Below are 18,241 nucleotides of genomic sequence, written 5' to 3'. Positions count from 1 at the left end.
GACACCTGTGGAGGCCCAGGAACATGTCAGGACTTGGTGACTGCCTGAATCCACCACTCCTGGCACTCATCTCTCTCTCTCTCTCTTTCTTCCTCTTTCTTTCTTTCTTTCTTTCTTTCTTTCTTTCTTTCTTTCTTTCTTTCTTTCTTTCTTCTTCCTTCCTTCCTTCCTTCCTTCCTTCCTTCCTTTCTTTCACCACCAGGGTTATCACTGGGGCTTGGTGCCAGCACTACAAATCCACTGCTTCTGGTGGCCACTCTCTTTCTTTTTTTCTCACCTTCTTTCTCTTTTTTGTTATACTTGATAGGACAGAGAGAAATTGAGAAGGGAGGGCAAGATAAAGAGGTGGAGAGAGAGAGAGAGATCAGCAGACCAGTTTTACTGCTTGTAAAACATCGTCCCTGAAGGTGGAGAGCAGGGGTTTGATCCTGGGTGTTTGCTCATGGACATGCACTTAACTGGATGTGCCAACGTCCAGCCCCCATATTTTTTCTTTTATTTCCTCTAGTTAGAGAGTGAGAGACAGAAGAGAGAGAGAGAGAGTGAGAGAGAGAGAGAGAGAGAGAAGAAATGCCTGCCCCTTTGGACTCCCAAATCCAGACAAGTATCAAACAGACAGATAAGCGTGAAAGGAACAAGACGCTAATTAATAATACATGTGTCTCCTGTGAGAGACTGAGCAAAGCTGTGTGCCACCCCCACCCGGCTCCACATACCATCTTTAAATACTAGTGCTGCAGCCACTGGGAAGGGAGCATCGAGGGTCAGATAGGGAATCAATTAGAGAAAACAAAGGTGTAGGGTCAGGCAGTGCCACGCCAGGCAGAGCACACATGTTACCATCTGCAAAAGGGCATGGGTTCTAACCCCCAGTCACCACCTGCAGGGGGCAAGCTTCACAAAAGGTGAAGCAGAGCTGCAGGTGTCTTTGTCTCTCCCTCCCTCTCTATCTCCTCCTCTCCTCTCAGTTTCTCTAAAAGAAATAGTTGGGGGCCCGGTGGTAGTACAGCAGGTTAAGCACACATGGCACAAAGCATAAGGACCTGCGTAAGGATCCCAGTTCAAGCCCCCATTCTCCTCCTGCAGGGGGGTCGTTTCACAAGTGGTAAAGCAGGTCTGCAGGTGTCTTTCTCTCCCCCTCTCTGTCTTCCCGTCTTCTCTTTATTTCTCTCTGTCCTATCAAAAAATAACAGCAACAACAACAATAATAATAACAACAACTATAAACAACAAAGGCAACAAAAGGGAAAAAATAGCCTTCAGGAGCAGTGGATTCTTTTTTTTTAAATTTATTTCTTTATTGGGGAATTAATGTTTTACATTCAACAGTAAATACAATAGTTTGTACATGGATAACATTCCCCAGTTTCCCATTTAACGATACAACCCTCAATATGTCATTCATCATCTTTCATGAACCTGTATTCTCCCCACCCACCCACCCCAGAGTCTTTTACTTTGGTGCGATATGCCAATTACATTTCAGGTTTTACTTGTGTTTTCGTTTCTGATCTTGTTTTTCAACTTCTGCCTGAGAGTGAGATCATCCCATATTCATCCTTCTGTTTCTGACTTATTTCACTTAACATGAATTTTTCAAAGTCCATCCAAGATCGGCTGAAAACGGTGAAGTCACCATTTTTTACAGCTGAGTAGTATTCCATTGTGTATATATACCACAACTTGCTCAGCCACTCATCTGTTTTTGGACACCTGGGTTGCTTCCAGGTTTTGGCTATTACAAATTGTGCTGCTAAGAACATATGTGTACACAGATCTTTTTGGATGGATGTGTTGGGTTCCTTAGGATATATCCCCAGGAGAGGAATTGCAGGATCATAGGGTAGGTCCATTTCTAGCCTTCTGAGAGTTCTCCAGACTATTCTCCACAGAAGTTGGACCAATTGACATTCCCACCAGCAGTGTAGGAGGATTCCTTTGACCCCACACTCTCTCCAGCATTTGCTGCTGTTACCTTTTCTGATGTATGATATTCTCACAGGTGTGAAGTGATATCTCATTATTGTCTTTATTTGCATTTCTCTGACAGAGACTTGGAGCATTTTTTCATGTGTTTCTTGGCCTTTTGGATCTCTTCTGTGGTGAATATTCTGTCCAAGTCCTCCCCCCATTTTTGTATGGGGTTATTTGTTGTCTTGTTGTTGAGTCTGGCAAGCTCTTTATATATGTTGGTTATTAACCTCTTGTCTGATGTATGGCATGTAAAGATCTTCTCCCATTCTGTGAGGGGTCTCTTGGTTTGGGTAGTGGTTTCTTTTGCTGTGAAGAAGGTTTTTAATTTGATGTAGTCCCATAGGTTTATACTTGCCTTAGTCTTCTTTGTAATTGGATTCGTTTCATTGAAAATGTCTTTAAAATGTATGCGGAAAAAAGTTCTGCCAATATTTTCCTCTAAGTATCTGATAGTTTGTGGTCTAACATCCAAGTCCTTGATCCACTTGGAATTTAATTTTGTATTTGGTGAAATACAGTGATTCAGTTTCATTCTACTGCATGTTTCAACCCATTGTTTCCAACACCATTTGTTGAAGAGACTCTGCTTTCCCCATTTAATAGTCTGGGCACCTTTGTCAAAGATTAGATGTTCATAGGTGTGGGGCTCACTTCTGGGCTATCAGTTATATTCCACTGGTCAGTGTGTCTATTCATGTTCCAGTACCAAGCAGTTTTGATGACAATGGCCCTATAATACAGTTTGAGATCAGGAAGTGTGATGCCTCTGGTTCTGTTCTTTTCTCTCAAGATTGTTTTGGCAATTCTAGGTCTTTTCTGGTTCCAGATAAACATTTGTAGCATTTTTTCTATTCTCCTAAAAAATGTGCTTGGGATCTTGATGGGGATAGCACTAAATTTGTAGATGACTCTGGGTAATATATTCATTTTGATGATGTTACTTCTTCCAACCCATGAACATGGAATATCTTTCCACTTCTTTGTGTCTTTTTCAATTTCTTTGAGTAGTGACTCATAATTTTCAGTATACAAGTCTTTCACTTCTTTGGTTAGATTTACTCCTAGATATTTTATTGTTTTTGTTGCTATAGTAAAAGGAATTGATTTCTGCATCTCAATTTCTTCTAACTTAGTGTTTGCATAGAGGAATGCCACTGACTTTTGAATGTTAATTTTATAGCCTGACACCTTACTGTATTGCCTGATGATTTCCAAAAGCTTCTTGCTGGATTCCTTAGGTTTTTCCATGTATACTATCATGTCACCTGCAAATAAGGAGAGTTTGACTTCTTCTCTTCCAATCTGTATGCAGTGGATTCTTAGTGCAGGCACCAAACCACTGGAGGCAAAAAAAAAAAAAAAAAGGAAAGAAAGAGTTAAGAAGAAAACAAAGGTTTGCAGATTTAAACTCTGCCTTCTCCATAACAAAATCTGTTTATTAATTTTATGAGATAGAGGGTGGGGAAAATTGCATTTGTAGTTGTGGTAAAATAAAAAAAAAACTTTCATGCTTGAGACACTAGAAGCCCCAGATTTAGTAATACCCAGCACCACCATAAGCCAAAGATTAGCAGTTCTTTGGTACACAAATGAATATTTTTGAGAGAGACACCAGAATCCTACTAGGTGATACACAGTTCCCTTGGGATTGAGCCCAACCCAAGGCCTCACACATGTGTGGCCTGCGAACTACCTGCTAAGTCACCTCCAGTTTCTCACAGTCTCTCTTGGGCAGGTAGCCCAGAGGACAGGACAGGCAGGTGGCCTTATAAGGAAATATACCCCAACAAGCCTAGGGAGCTTCCAGCACTTCTTTGTCCTTCCCAAGTTGCCTCCTGGGGTCTCCCTTTACTCCAAACCTTGAGATCCTATCAGAAGAGGGGGAAAGCCAGAGGAACAAAGTCTGAAGCCTGTCTCTCAATCATATCCTCTCCTCCATCCCTCTCTTCCTTCCCCCTGCCCCTGTGGAGGCTATCAAATAAACATTGTCTTACTAAACTCTTTGCCACTAGCGATTTCATCACGTGGCTGGTTCTTCCTTCTCACCAACCCCCTCCCCCCAGGTCTCTGTGCCAGATACCTAGATTCTGCCTGAATCATGTTCATAGCAAACAGTTTTTACCTTTCTCATAAGACTTATTCTTTAACCATGCAACTGCTTCTTTTGGACAGAGAGGGAGTGCTTGATTCATCTTGTGCCTCTGCTTTCTTTTAAAACTGTCTTTTATTGGTTTGTTTATTCTATGCTCAGACATATGTGGTGCTGGGGTTAGAACCCAGAGCTTCACACAGGTTAAGTCTTTGACTTTTCTACTGAACGCCCCCCTCCACCGCCATCTGTAGGCTGCCTCTACCTTCTAATATTGTGTGATCAAATGACTGAAGATGAGATTAGAGAACAGGTGGTTGCAAATTAGCGAAATAATTTATCGCTAATGCTGTCTGAGACCGTGAGGGATGGACTGCTTTCCCCTGCTGTCTTTAGCTTGGTTTTCACAGGTGGCCAAGCTCACCAAAAGATTCACATACTGATCTGTTACCATTTTGATAAGGTCTATCACAGTGTTTTGTTTTGTTCTGTTTTCCTTTATTGGGGGATTAATGTTTTACAGTTGACAATAAATGCAATAGTTTGTACGTGCATAACATGTCTCAGTTTTCCACATAACAATACAACCCCCACTAGGTCCTCTGTCATCCTTTTCCAGGACCTGAACTCTCCCCATGACCCACCCCATAGCCTTTTACTACACCAACCACAGTCTTTTCTTTTCTTTTCTTTTCTTTTCTTTTCTTTTCTTTTCTTTTTCCCTTCCACAGTGTTTTCTATCAATGAGGTATTTGTAGTTCTCAGCATCTACTACTTGAAGACTGCCACTCTGCCAGCACTACAGGGAACATTGTGGGGCTAAGAGTAACATCCTAGAAGGGTGGGTGTCTGGGCATAGGACTTGCAGGCCTGAGACCCTGGTTTTAATCCTGTGTGTTCTGGTGTTGCTCATAAAATAACTGAGTTCACTTTTTATTTTATTTATTTACGTTTGGCACTAGATCTTCACACCTGTGCAATTCCAGTGTTCCCAGGGGGATCTTTCGCTTTTCCTTTTAATTTCAGATAGAGATGAAGAGGCAGGGGAGCCAGGCGGTGGTGCACCTGGCTAAGTGCATACATTCCCATGCTCGAGGACCTGGGTTCAAGCCCTCAGCCTTCCATGGGGGTGGGGAAGGAGGGGTTTCACAAGTGGTGAAGCAGAGCTACAGGCGTCTCTCTCTATCTCCTCCTCCACTTTCAACTTCACTCTGTCCTATCAGATAAAAGGAGAGAGGAAGAGGAGGAGAGACACCACAGCACAGCCCCTCTATTTATGAAGGTTCCCCGGGTGCTAGGGGCTTGAATCTAGGTCCTTGAAATACTGGCTGAGCTATTTCCTGATCTATAAATAAATCTTTAAAAATAATAACAATAATAAAATGAAATGGGAAGGATGGACAGTGTGTTGCTTCACCTTATGTGTGACCTAGGTTTGAGTTCCAGCACCTACCCTACTGAAGGAAACTTTGGCAATGTGGACTCCTTCACTCTCTACCTGTCTTTATCTTGGAAAAAGAAAGAAAGAAAGAAAGAAAGAAAGAAAGAAAGAAAGAAAGAAAGAAAGAAAGAAAGAAAGAAAGGATAGAAGGAAGGAAGAAGATGGGAGGACTATGTCAGTTGAAACCAGATTTGAAACCAAAAGTTAAACCAAAAAGTTGGCCAGTTCTTTTTTTTTTTTTTTCCTTCCTTCTTCTATGACAAAGTTGCCTTACAGTCAGTTGCTTATGCAGTGAAAAGACTTCTGGCAAAACTACTTAGAGCTGGAGGAAACCACACAGTTATGGGCCAACACTGGCCAACTCATATCAAGCTCCCCCTCTGTGCCAGCTGCCATATCAGGGGTGTGGCCTGTGCCAGCCTTGCAAGCAGTTATGAACACCCCTGATCAGGCACCGTTGGTGCTCCACTCACACCCCCAATGACTGCCCCTGTTTGACCAGTGCACCATCCCCACTCTTTGTGGGAGATGCACACTGACATCTGTGCCCTTCCCACAATGTTTGCCCCTGACTGGCTCGTGGAACCTCACGTAGAGGTGCCTAGGCCACAAAGCCACCTCCCCCACCACCCGCCAGGTATGGCTGACAGCCAGGGACTGATAGATGGGGACATAGAGCAGCCCTACTCCCTCCGCCCCCTCATCGCCTCTTAGCAGGACAAACTCCCCAGCCTCTGGAGTCCCTGAATGGGTGGTGCATTTATCAGTCTGAAGTTAGTCTGCCCCTGAAACCACCCTTGCTTAGCCCATCTCCCTCCACCTCTCACCCCCTCCCCCCCGAGCCTGTTTCCTTACGACCTAAACACACAGCTCTTACATGCTGTCTTGGGCTCTATTTGTAGAAGCCTGGTGAAGAACATCCCCAGGTAAGGACTCTGAGGTGCTGAGAGACTTGGTTACCTGACCTGAAGCAGTAGAGCATATGCACCTGTGCATGCGGCCCTGGTTTTGGATTTATTTATTTGTGCTGAACCACTGCTCAGCTCTGTTATGTTGGTGGTGGGATTGAACCTGGGACCTCTCAATGTACAAGTTCTATGTTCTATTGCTGTATGATCTCAAGGACCAGTGTAAGGATCCCAATTCAAGCGGGGGGGGGGGGGCGTCACTTCACAATCTTTCTCTTTCTCTCTCTCTCTTCCCCTCCTCTCTCAATTTCTCTGTCCTGTCCAACAACAACAGCAATAACAACAATAATAATAACAGCAACGATAAACTACAAGGGCCACAAAAAGGGGGGGAAATGGCCTCCAGGAGCAGTGGATTCGTAGTACAAGCACCAAGCTCCAGTGATAAACCTGGAGGCAAAAAGAAAAAAGAACAAGAGAGAAAGAGAGAAAGGAAAGAAATAAGAACTGAAAGACAACCACTGATGGTTTCACTTATACAAATTTTTTTAAAAAGTAAACAAACTGGCTTTGTCAAAATTATGATGGTTATTAGAGGTGGACAAAGAACTTTAGTTGCAGGTGTGATGTGACACTATACCCCTGAACTCTTATGATCTTGTTAACCACTATTAAATCACTAGTAAAAACAGTATTAAAATGAAAAGCAAAATGGCAGAGTGGGATGGAGAAACAGCACAGCAGTTTATTCAACAGACCTTCATGCCTGCTGAGGTCCTAGATTCTTTTCTTTCTTTCTTTCCTTCTTTCTTTCTCTCTCTCTTTCTTTCTTTCTTTCTTTCTTTCTTTCTTTCTTTCTTCCTTCCTTCCTTTCTTCCTTCCTTCCTTCCTTTTTTTTTCTCTTTTTTGAATAGGACAGAGAGAAATGGACAGAGGAAGGGAAGACAGAGAGGAGGAGAGAAAGATAGACACCTGCAGACCTGCTTCACCGCCTGTGAAGTGACTCCCCTGCAGGTGGGGAGCCAGGGCCTCGAACCGGGATCCTTACGCTGGTCCTTGCTCTTCGCGCCACCTGCTCTTAGCCTGCTGCGTTACCACCCAGCTCCCAGTCCTAGTTTCAATCCCTGGTGCCACTAGAAGCCAGAGCTGAAATAGTACTCTGCTTTATATATATTTTCTCTTTTGTTGCCCTTGTTGTTTTATTGATGTAGTTATTATTGTTGTTGTTATTGATGTCATCATTGTTGGATAGACAGAGAGAAATGGAGAAAGGAGGGGAACACAGGGGGGAGAGAAAGACAGACACCTGAAGACCTGCTTCACTGTTTGTGAAGCGACCCCCCTGCAGGTGGGGAGCTGGGGAATCGAACCAGGATCCTTAATGCTAGTCCTTGCGCTTTGGGCCACATGTACTTAATCTGCTGTGTTACCACCTGACTCCCAGTACTCTGCTTTTTAAAACAATGATGGAATAGTTCTCTCTCTGTCTCTCTCTCTCTCTGTCTGTCTGTCTGTCTGTCTCTCTCTTCCATGGTTCTCTTTCTCTCTCTCTCTCTCACACACACACACACACACACACACACACACACATAATTGGTAACTGGTAGAAACCAATCTAGGGTCATGATGCCAGGGTGTTCACTCTTATGCAGAAAGAGCAGAGCCCCAGGTGTCCCCAGCCAACTGAGGGAAGCTCAAGAGGGAGTGACAATGCAGAGTGGCAAGGCCTGCAGTGGAGGCTCAGAGAGAGAAATCTAAGAAATGTAGCCCTGTGTTGGGGCATGACTTGGCCAAGGCTGGCCGCCAGAAGGACTTTCCTAAGAAGGCAGCGAGAATCAGCTGGGCCCAAAAGGAGAAAGAAGTTTGCAAGGTAGAGTAAGGGTAGGATGTCTGAGGCCCAAGAAAGCACATTTGTGAGACAGAGTTGTGAAGGGTGAGTCTGGTGAGCAGGGCAGCAAGTGTGGGACATCCTGGAAGGAGCCAAGGCAAGGCCATTTGTTTACTCATCCTTTGGACCTTTCTCTGACAGCTGAGGTAACCAGCTTGTGGAGGTCAACATGATGAGAATTTCTCTGGGATGTGGTGGGAAGCTGATAGGGGGGTTGTGCAGAAATGAGGCCAGACCAGAGCTGACTTTTTAGAAATCTGTCTAGTTAGACGAGTGCGCATGCATGTTTGCGTTTGCACCTGGGCATGTCTACATATGTGCGTGTGTGTGGATTAGGGATGACAGTGCTCTCCAGGCCAAGGAATCATCAGCAGGGACTAAGTGAGGTACCTGCACCTGACTTTTCCACTCCCTCTACTATTATCACCTACAGGGTCTCAGGAGAGGTTCTCAAGAACACAATGAAACAGGTAATAGAGGGGGTCATCAGAAATGAAATTGAAGCCAGGGTGGATTGGCCCTCCCACTCCCAGACAGACCTTTCAGTGAGACCAGAACCCTGACAAGGTATACAGACATGTCGCTACCCCTTGCCCTCTTGCTGTCTGGATCTGGGAGCTCACTCCCTCTCTTTGAATCCTCCACACTTAAGAAGTCTTTTCCAGGGAGGCACTGCAGACTGTGGACTGCAGACCAGAGGTCCCTGTACTAAAATGCAAATATATACACGTAAGAGACCATAGAGCTTTTGTGTTTGTTCTGTAGGCAGCTGCCATCTTATTTTATTGTAAAATAGTCATAACATCTCCCTAAACAGTTGTTATTTTACAGATTGTGGATATATCTGTAGGTTAGGTACCTGGACATTAAATCTTTAGGGACGGTTATGTGGCAGTTATGATTTTAGTAAATAAAAGCTGTTTCTCTTTACACTTGTACTAGCAATGCATCAAAATCTTTGTTAATTCAACAGCCTAGCAAACTGTAATATCTTTGTGTATCTAAGACCAAGAATGCTGCATCTGTTTTAGTTTTAGAGTGTTTCTTTCATTATGTGTGAATTTAAGTTCTTTTTTACAGTCATTTGTGTCTCCTTTTCTTTTTTAAAAGTTTGTTTTTTTAATATTTTATTTTATTTTAATGAGAGACAGAAAGAGTCTGAGACTAGAGCACAGCTCGAGCTTATGGTTGTGCTGAGGATTGAATCGGAGACCTCATAGTCTCAGGCATGTGAATCTTTTGCAGAACCACTATGCTGTCTCCTCAGTCTTTCCTGTTCTATAATCACTTTATGTTCTTAATCTATTTTTCTTTTTTTTTAAATTTATTTTATTTATTTATTCCCTTTTGTTGCCCTTGTTGTTTTATTGTTGTAGTTATTATTGTTGTTGTCGTTGTTGGATAGGACAGAGAGAAATGGAGAGAGGAGGGGAAGACAGAGAGGAGGAGAGAAAGATAGACACCTGCAGACCTGCTTCACCGCCTGTGAAGCGACTCCCTTGCAGGTGGGGAGCCGGGGTTCGAACCGGGATCCTTATGCCGGTCCTTGTGCTTTGCGCCACCTGCGCTTAACCCGCTGCGCTACAGCCCGACTCCCCTTAATCTATTTTTCTATCAGGTCATTATTATTTTTTTTAATTACTGAACATATACTGGCCTTCTCTGTGCCTGGAAGCAACCCAGGTGTCCAACAGCAGATGAGTGTGTGAGCAAGTTGTGGTCTATATACACAACAGAATACTACTCAGCTATTAAAATGGTGACTTCACCATTTTCAGCCCATCTTGGATGGAGCTTGAAAAAATCATGTTAAGTGAAATAATTCAGAAACAGAAGGATGAATATGGGATGATCTCACTCTCAGGCAGAAGTTGAAAAACAAGATCAGAAGAGAAAACACAAGTAGATCCTGGACTGGAGTTGGTGTATTGCACCAAAGTAAAAGACTCTGGGGTGGGGGTGGGGGAAAGTACAGGTCCAAAAAGGATGACAGAGGACCTAGTGGGGGTTGTATTGTTATGTGAAAAACTGAGAAGTGTTATGCATGTACAAATTATTGTATTTACTGTCGAATGTAAAACATTAACCCCTCCCCCATAAAGAAAGTTTAAAAAAAAAAAACTCCTCCAGGAGCAGTGGATTCCTGGTGCAGGCACCCAGCCCCAGCAATAATCCTGGAGGCAAAAAAAAAAAAAAAGTTTATTTATAAACAGAAGAGATATGAACTGCAGACAAATCTAGTAAAAAGAAAAACAAAGTAAGAAAAGCTAAGATAAATACAAAGGGATAGAGAGACTTAAAAGTACAAGAAATGCTACATACAGCTGAATATTATAGGGAGTTTGAGAGGTTTGTTGGGGTTTTTTTTGTTTGTTTTTTTTTTAAGGAAAATGAGTAATTTTCTTTTAAAAATGAATTATCAAAACTAATAAAAATAAGAAGCCCATCAACAAATGGAGAACGTTTTTAGGTTATCAAATTTGATTTGTTTGTTTGTTTGTTTTTTTGTTTTTTACAACTGCACAGACAACTTGGTAGTACTGAGGTGAGTACTCACCTCAAGTAAAAGCACTGACTTTTACTTGAGGTGAGTGAGGTAGGGAGGCACTGAGCTATAAAGGTGTGTGATGTGGGCCACAAGCTTAGCTCCTCTGTGGAGCGTTTTCGGGTGAGTAGAAGAAAAGAGGCCCACATTTCCTGGTCCAAGAATCCAGGTGAGAAATGCCAGTGCCAGGTCTAGGCAGCAGCAGTGAAGGAAGTGAGATTGTAGGATAGCTACTCTTAGAAAAACTCAGCCGTATTTGGCCTGGGTTCAAAGAAGCATGAAGCCACCCCTCACTGGAATAAAAAAAGGTAGTGTCAGGACTGGTTGGTTTGGGAGGGGCGACCGGGAGGGAGCCTCACTTTTGGATTTGGGGATTTAATTTTAAAATATATCTAAGGCCCTCAAATTGAATTGTTGGGAGACTTAATTATTATAGATAAGACTGAGGAAAAAATAATTTGAAATATAAAGACAACAAGGGCAACAAAAGGGAAAATAAATAAATAAAATTAAAAAAAATAGTAATTTGAAATATAAAACACACAAATACTAGGGCTGGCGAAATAGCTGACTTGGACAGTGTGCTGCTTTGTCGTTGGCCTTACCAAAACTGAAACCCAGGCCTCACAGCATTGAAGGAAGCTTCGTAGCTATGTTTTTTTCACTCTCTGCCTCGCTGTCTCTATCTTCACAAATAAATAAAGTACTGGACGGCACTTGTACAGTGTTTAGTAAATATTGACTACAGTTGCCTGTTCTACCTTTTCAGCCACTTTTCCAGTAGAAATACAGTTTTGTCCCCAAAGCACACACAGACACTAAACTAAAAAGTAGAGTAAAATTTTCCATCTGTATTAATTATTTAAAATTTGAAGTTCAGCCTCTGATATATCTAAGCTAGATATATAACCCCATGTATTTCCTTCTTATTGTAGTTTCAGCTATATTGCTTCACAGTATTTAGGGAATTTCCAATTCTGTGAACCATAATTATTAAATTTGTATGCTTACTCATCATCATGTTGTTTCTCTGCGTTGCACTTTGGGGAAATAGTTATTCTTGTTTTTAATGTAAATATTTTTATGGTTTTAAAAACTATTAAAATGGTGGCCAAAGGGTGACACAGATGCAGAACTGAACTTGCAGATGTGAGGACCGTGGTCAGTTCTCACACTGCACATGCTTCTTTCTTGCTATAAAAATAAAATAAAATAAAATAAAAAATTTAAATGTGCTTATCAAAAAGTTTGAATAATATCAAGATGTTTGCAGGCAAGGGTTGGGGTTGGATTGCTATGAGAAATAGAGAATGGGACCTGGAAAGGTGAGATGAAGTGCATCTTGAATTCAGATATAGGTTCTTTATTTTATTTTATTAATTAGTGATTTAATAATGATTCACAAGATAGTCAGATAAGAGGAGTGCAATTCCATATAATTCCCACCACCAGAGTTCTATATCCCGTCCCCTCCAACGAAAGGTTTCCTATTCTTTTTTCTTTTTCTTTTTGTTTTATTTTATTTTGTTTATTTATTATTGGATAGAGACAGAGAGAACTTGAAAGGAGAGGGGAAGATAGAGGTAGAGAGAGACAGAGACATGCAGCTCTACCTCACCATTCATGACGTTTTCTCCTTGAAGGTGGGGACCGGGGCATGAACCTGGGTCCCTGTATATTGTAGTATATTGTAGTATGTGCACTTAGCCAGTGTAATATCTTTGTGTATCTAAGACCAAGAATGCTGCATCTGTTTTAGTTTTAGTGGGTTTCTTTCATTTTGTGTGAATTTAAGTTCTTTTTTACAGTCATTTGTGTCTCCTTTTCTTTTTTAAAAGTTTGTTTTTTTAATATTTTATTTTATTTTAATGAGAGACAGAAAGAGTCTGAGACTAGAGCACAGCTCGAGCTTATGGTTGTGCTGAGGATTGAATCGGAGACCTCATAGTCTCAGGCATGTGAATCTTTTGCAGAACCACTATGCTGTCTCCTCAGTCTTTCCTGTTCTATAATCACTTTATGTTCTTAATCTATTTTTCTTTATTTTAATTTATTTTATTTATTTATTCCCTTTTGTTGCCCTTGTTGTTTTATTGTTGTAGTTATTATTGTTGTTGTCGTTGTTGGATAGGACAGAGAGAAATGGAGAGAGGAGGGGAAGACAGAGAGGAGGAGAGAAAGATAGATACCTGCAGACCTGCTTCACCGCCTGTGAAGCGACTCCCTTGCAGGTGGGGAGCCGGGGTTCGAACCGGGATCCTTATGCCGGTCCTTGTGCTTTGCGCCACCTGCGCTTAACCCGCTGCGCTACAGCCCGACTCCCCTTAATCTATTTTTCTATCAGGTCATTATTATTTTTTTTAATTACTGAACATATACTGGCCTTCTCTGTGCCTGGAAGCAACCCAGGTGTCCAACAGCAGATGAGTGTGTGAGCAAGTTGTGGTCTATATACACAACAGAATACTACTCAGCTATTAAAATGGTGACTTCACCATTTTCAGCCCATCTTGGATGGAGCTTGAAAAAATCATGTTAAGTGAAATAATTCAGAAACAGAAGGATGAATATGGGATGATCTCACTCTCAGGCAGAAGTTGAAAAACAAGATCAGAAGAGAAAACACAAGTAGATCCTGGACTGGAGTTGGTGTATTGCACCAAAGTAAAAGACTCTGGGGTGGGGGTGGGGGAAAGTACAGGTCCAAAAAGGATGACAGAGGACCTAGTGGGGGTTGTATTGTTATGTGAAAAACTGAGAAGTGTTATGCATGTACAAATTATTGTATTTACTGTCGAATGTAAAACATTAACCCCTCCCCCATAAAGAAAGTTTAAAAAAAAAAAACTCCTCCAGGAGCAGTGGATTCCTGGTGCAGGCACCCAGCCCCAGCAATAATCCTGGAGGCAAAAAAAAAAAAAAAGTTTATTTATAAACAGAAGAGATATGAACTGCAGACAAATCTAGTAAAAGGGATAGAGAGACTTAAAAGTACAAGAAATGCTACATACAGCTGAATATTAAAAGGAGTTTGAGAGGTTTGTTGGTTTTTTTTGTTTGTTGGTTTGTTTTTACGTTCCCTAGTCTCTCTCTAGGAGTATAGACCAAAATTCTTTATTTTTAAATTTTTTATATTATCTTTATTTATTTATTGGACAGAGACAGCCAGAAATTGAGAGGGGAGGGGGAGATAGAAAGAGGGAAAGACAAGAGACACCTGCAGCCCTGCTTCACCACTCGTGAAGCTTTCCCCCTGCAGGTGGGGATCAGAGGCTTAAACCTGGGTCTTTGCACACTGTAATGTGAGCCTTTAGCCAGGTGTGCCACCGCCTGGCCCCTCCAAAATTCTTTATGGGTTGCAGAAAGTGGAAGGTCCAGCTTCTATAATTGCTTCTCCGCTGAGCATGAGTGTTGGCAGGTCGATCCATACTCCCAGCCTGTTTCTATCTTTCCCTAGTGAGGCAGGACACATTGGCGAAGTCGTCTGCCCAGGTAGATCAGGATGGTGTCATAATAGTGTTTGCAACTTGGTGGCTGAAAAGCGGTAAGATATAAAGCAGGACAAATTGCTTCATAAACAGGAGCCTAAAAGTAAGGATAGAGCAGCTTCTTTCCATACAAAAACCAGATATAAATTCTAGTCAAAGTTTAGAAAGAACTTTGTGACCAATAGATCACAAATAAGATCAGATTTATTGCCGGAGAATAAAATACGTACTCAAAGGCAAGGACGGACCCTAGGGTGAATCACACAGACATTATAATAAAATTACACACTCAACAGGGTGTGGGTGGATTATAGGGCCCATTTGAGGAGTCAGATTATGTAAATTCTGTCTGGGACAGGTGTGGCTTTTTCAGGAAAAGTGCTATTCACTAGGGGACTGGAGAATTTCCCAGAAAAGGTGCTGTTTTCCCAGAATTTGAAACCTCCCTCTTTTTCTGATATTTGTCCCTTTCGTGTGTCGTCAGGCATGTGATGGGACCCCATATGTGTGTGTGTGTGTGTGTGGTGTGTGTGTGTGTCTGTCTGTGTGTGTGTGTGTGTGTGTGTAATTTTCATTTATGAAAAGGAAACACTGACAAACACCGTAGGATAAGAGGGGAACAACTCCACACAATTCCCACCACCAGAACTCTATCTACCATCCCCTCCCCTGATAGCTTTCGTATTCTTTATCCCTCTGGGAATATGGACCCAGGGTCATTATGGGGTGCAGAAGGTGGAATGTCTGGTTTCAGTCATTGCTTCCCCACTGAACATGGGTATTGACAGGTGGATCCATACTCCCAGCCTGCCTCTCTCTTTCCCTAGTGGACTGGGGCTCTGAGGAAGTAAGGCTCTGGGACACGTTGGTGGGGTCGCCTGTAGGAACTTTTTTTTTTTCCTCCTCCAGGGTTATTGCTGGGCTCGGTGCCTGCACCATGAATCCACCGCTCCTGGAGGCCATTTTTCCCCCTTTTGTTGCCCTTGTAGCTTCGTTGTGGCTATTATTATTGCCCTTGTTGACGCAATTCGTTGTTGGATAGGACAGAGAGAAATGGAGAGAGGAGGGGAAGACAGAGAAGGGGAGAGAAAGATAGACACCTGAAGACCTGCTTCACCGCCCGTGAAGTGACTCCCCTGCAGGTGGGGAACCGGGAGCTCGAACCGGGATCCTTACGCCGGTCCCTGCGCTTTGCGCCACATGCACTTAACCCACTGCGCCACCGCCCGACCCCTGGTAGGAACTTTTTATTACAATGATGGCATGAGGCTTAGGGTCCAGTATTTGACATTTCAGTCACCATCTTGGTTCCAAAGGGTTGCTTCCAGTTCTTGCTTGCAACTTGGACTTAAAAAAGTAGTCAGTTTTGTGACCACCAGTTCTGGTTTGCATTGATATGGCAGTTGAAGAGAAAATGGGATGACTCTCCCTCCTGACTAATCTAGCCTGCCTCAATGTAGTCCAGAAGAGTACAATCTAAGGGCTCCCTGGGGCCTTTCCCCAGACACAGCCTGTCACCAATTTCTTGTACTGCACTAGAGGGGTTTTCTGCATATAGAAACACACATGTACTGAAGCTTTGTGATCTGAATTTACTTAATATTTTTGGAGCTTTTTTTCTTTTTTGCTACTGGAGTTATCACTAGGGTTTGGTAGCTGCAGGGTAACACCACCACTCCCAGTGGCAGGGTTTTTTTTTTGTTGTTTTTTTTTAGGCATAGGGTGAGAGACAGAGAAGAAGGAGGAGGAGGAGGAGAAGGAGAAGAAGGAGAATAAAGAGAGAGAGAGAGAGAGAGGAGAGAGAACAGAGACACCTGTGATACTGCTACACTGCTCAGGAAGCTTTATCCCTGTTTGAAACAGAGGGCTTGAACCAGGTGTTCAACATGATAAAGTGTATCTACCAGCCACCACCATCAGACCCTGGTACTGCTACCATTCAGCACAAAGTTTTTGTGGTTTGCCCATGTTGTTGCATGTATTAGTGCATTGTTCCTTTTTACTGCTGACTAGTATTTCATTGTGTAGATATTCTAGTTTGTTTATCCCTTCATGAATTTTTGGACATTTGAGGTGCCTTCACTTGGGAACTATTATGGAAAATGAGTATTTGTGTACAAGTACCTTTCTCTTGGGTATTGATGATCTATGTAGTATGCTTAGTGTCATTTTTTTAAAAATATTTATTCCCTTTTGTTGCCCTTATTGTCTTATTGTTGTAATTATTGTTGTTGTTATTGATGTTGTTGTTGGATAGGACAAAGAGAAATGGAGAGAGGAGGGAAAGACAGAGAGTGGGAGAGAAAGATAGACACCTGCAGGCCTGCTTCACTGCCTGTGAAGTGAACCCCACACACACACACACACTGCAGGTGGGGAGCCGGGAGCTCGAACCGGGATCCTTAATGCTGGTCCTTGCACTTTGCACCACCTGTGCTTTACCTGCTGCGCTACCGCCCGACTCCCACTTAGTATCATTTTAAAAAAGATTTATTTTATTTATGAGAAAAAGAACTATAGTATCACTCTGGCATACACGAGGTCAGACTGGACGGAGGGCTAAAGAGTCCAACACTTTACCCACTGTGCCACCTCCCAGGTCTCTGTTTAATATCTTAAGGAACTGATAAGTCATTTTTCAAAGTGGCTACACCATTTCAACTCCCACCAGCAGTAATATAAATGTTCCTACTTCTCCGCATTCTCATCAATACTTGTCTTTTCTTTCATCACAACCAACCTATGTGGATGTGAAATGGTATCTGGCTGTGGTTTTACTTTCTAATTCATGCATATAGAAAATTTTAATTTACTTACTTGACTGTAAAAAATAATTCTTTAATTTTAAAGCACCTCTAGTGCCATGTATATAGTTTTACGTATATTTCTTCTTAATACCAGTGACTAAGTGGTGAGTTTTAAGTATATATACCATTTCTTGGGCCAGTTTTTCTATTTTAATCAGAGGCCATGACGTTCTATTGGCAATGTATTTATAATATGCTTTATTATACTTGGAAATGACTTTATTATTGTACTATTGCCTGTTTCTCCCAACAAGTCTTTGGTATAACTGCCTTTTTTTTTCTTTTCTTTTTGTCTTATTCTAACTTCCAATGCTTATTATGAATGTGAGACATACAAATATTTGTCCTACTTGCCCCTTTCTCTTTAAATGGCTGTTGTTTTATCAGGTTCTCTGAAGTATCCTGCTGTGATTTAAGTGACTTTGTCATAAATCTTTACAATTAATTTGGAGCTTTTAAATTTCTTTTTACTTTCAGTGGTTGCAAGCAAGTCTGACTTGGTTTGACTTGCTATCATGGAATACCAGAGGTTGTGGGACTTGTATAATGCCTATGTACTCTTCAGGGTTCTAGGGGTGGAGGGTGAGGGGTGGCGGAAGATCCTGCCTCTTCTTATAATGTCACACCACCCGTCTTGAAGGCCCCATGCTTATGATTTCATGTAAACTTAGTTACCTTAAAGGACTTGGGCTTCAACATGAACCTGAGACACCACCAGCCCCAGAAGGACAAGGCTGGGGTGCTGAGGGCCCTGGCTAGGGGGAGCAGTTAGTTTATTAAAACTGAATTTGGAAAATAAAAGGACAGCATCAGGGAATCAAATTACCTCATAGTTCCTGTTGGTTTTGCCCTTTTGAAATTCTAAAGAATAGTTCAAGACCCATTATGGCCTTTGTTCTAAAGGAAACACAGGAGGCCTAGGATCCCTCCCTGCTGGCCTCTAAATCCAGTTCCTGGCTTTCCAGTTCTCACCCTCTCCTATCTGTATAAATACTCATTTTCATTATATGCCCTGGGATACTGACTCTGGCCTTCACTAGGCCTTTCAATTATTAATACCCCAGTACCTCTTCAATAGGGGCCTATTTTTTTCCTTTGTTT

This window comes from Erinaceus europaeus, chromosome 2, assembly GCF_950295315.1.
Source record: "Erinaceus europaeus chromosome 2, mEriEur2.1, whole genome shotgun sequence".
Taxonomy (NCBI): Eukaryota; Metazoa; Chordata; class Mammalia; order Eulipotyphla; family Erinaceidae; genus Erinaceus; species Erinaceus europaeus.
This window is presented reverse-complemented; position numbering follows the sequence as displayed.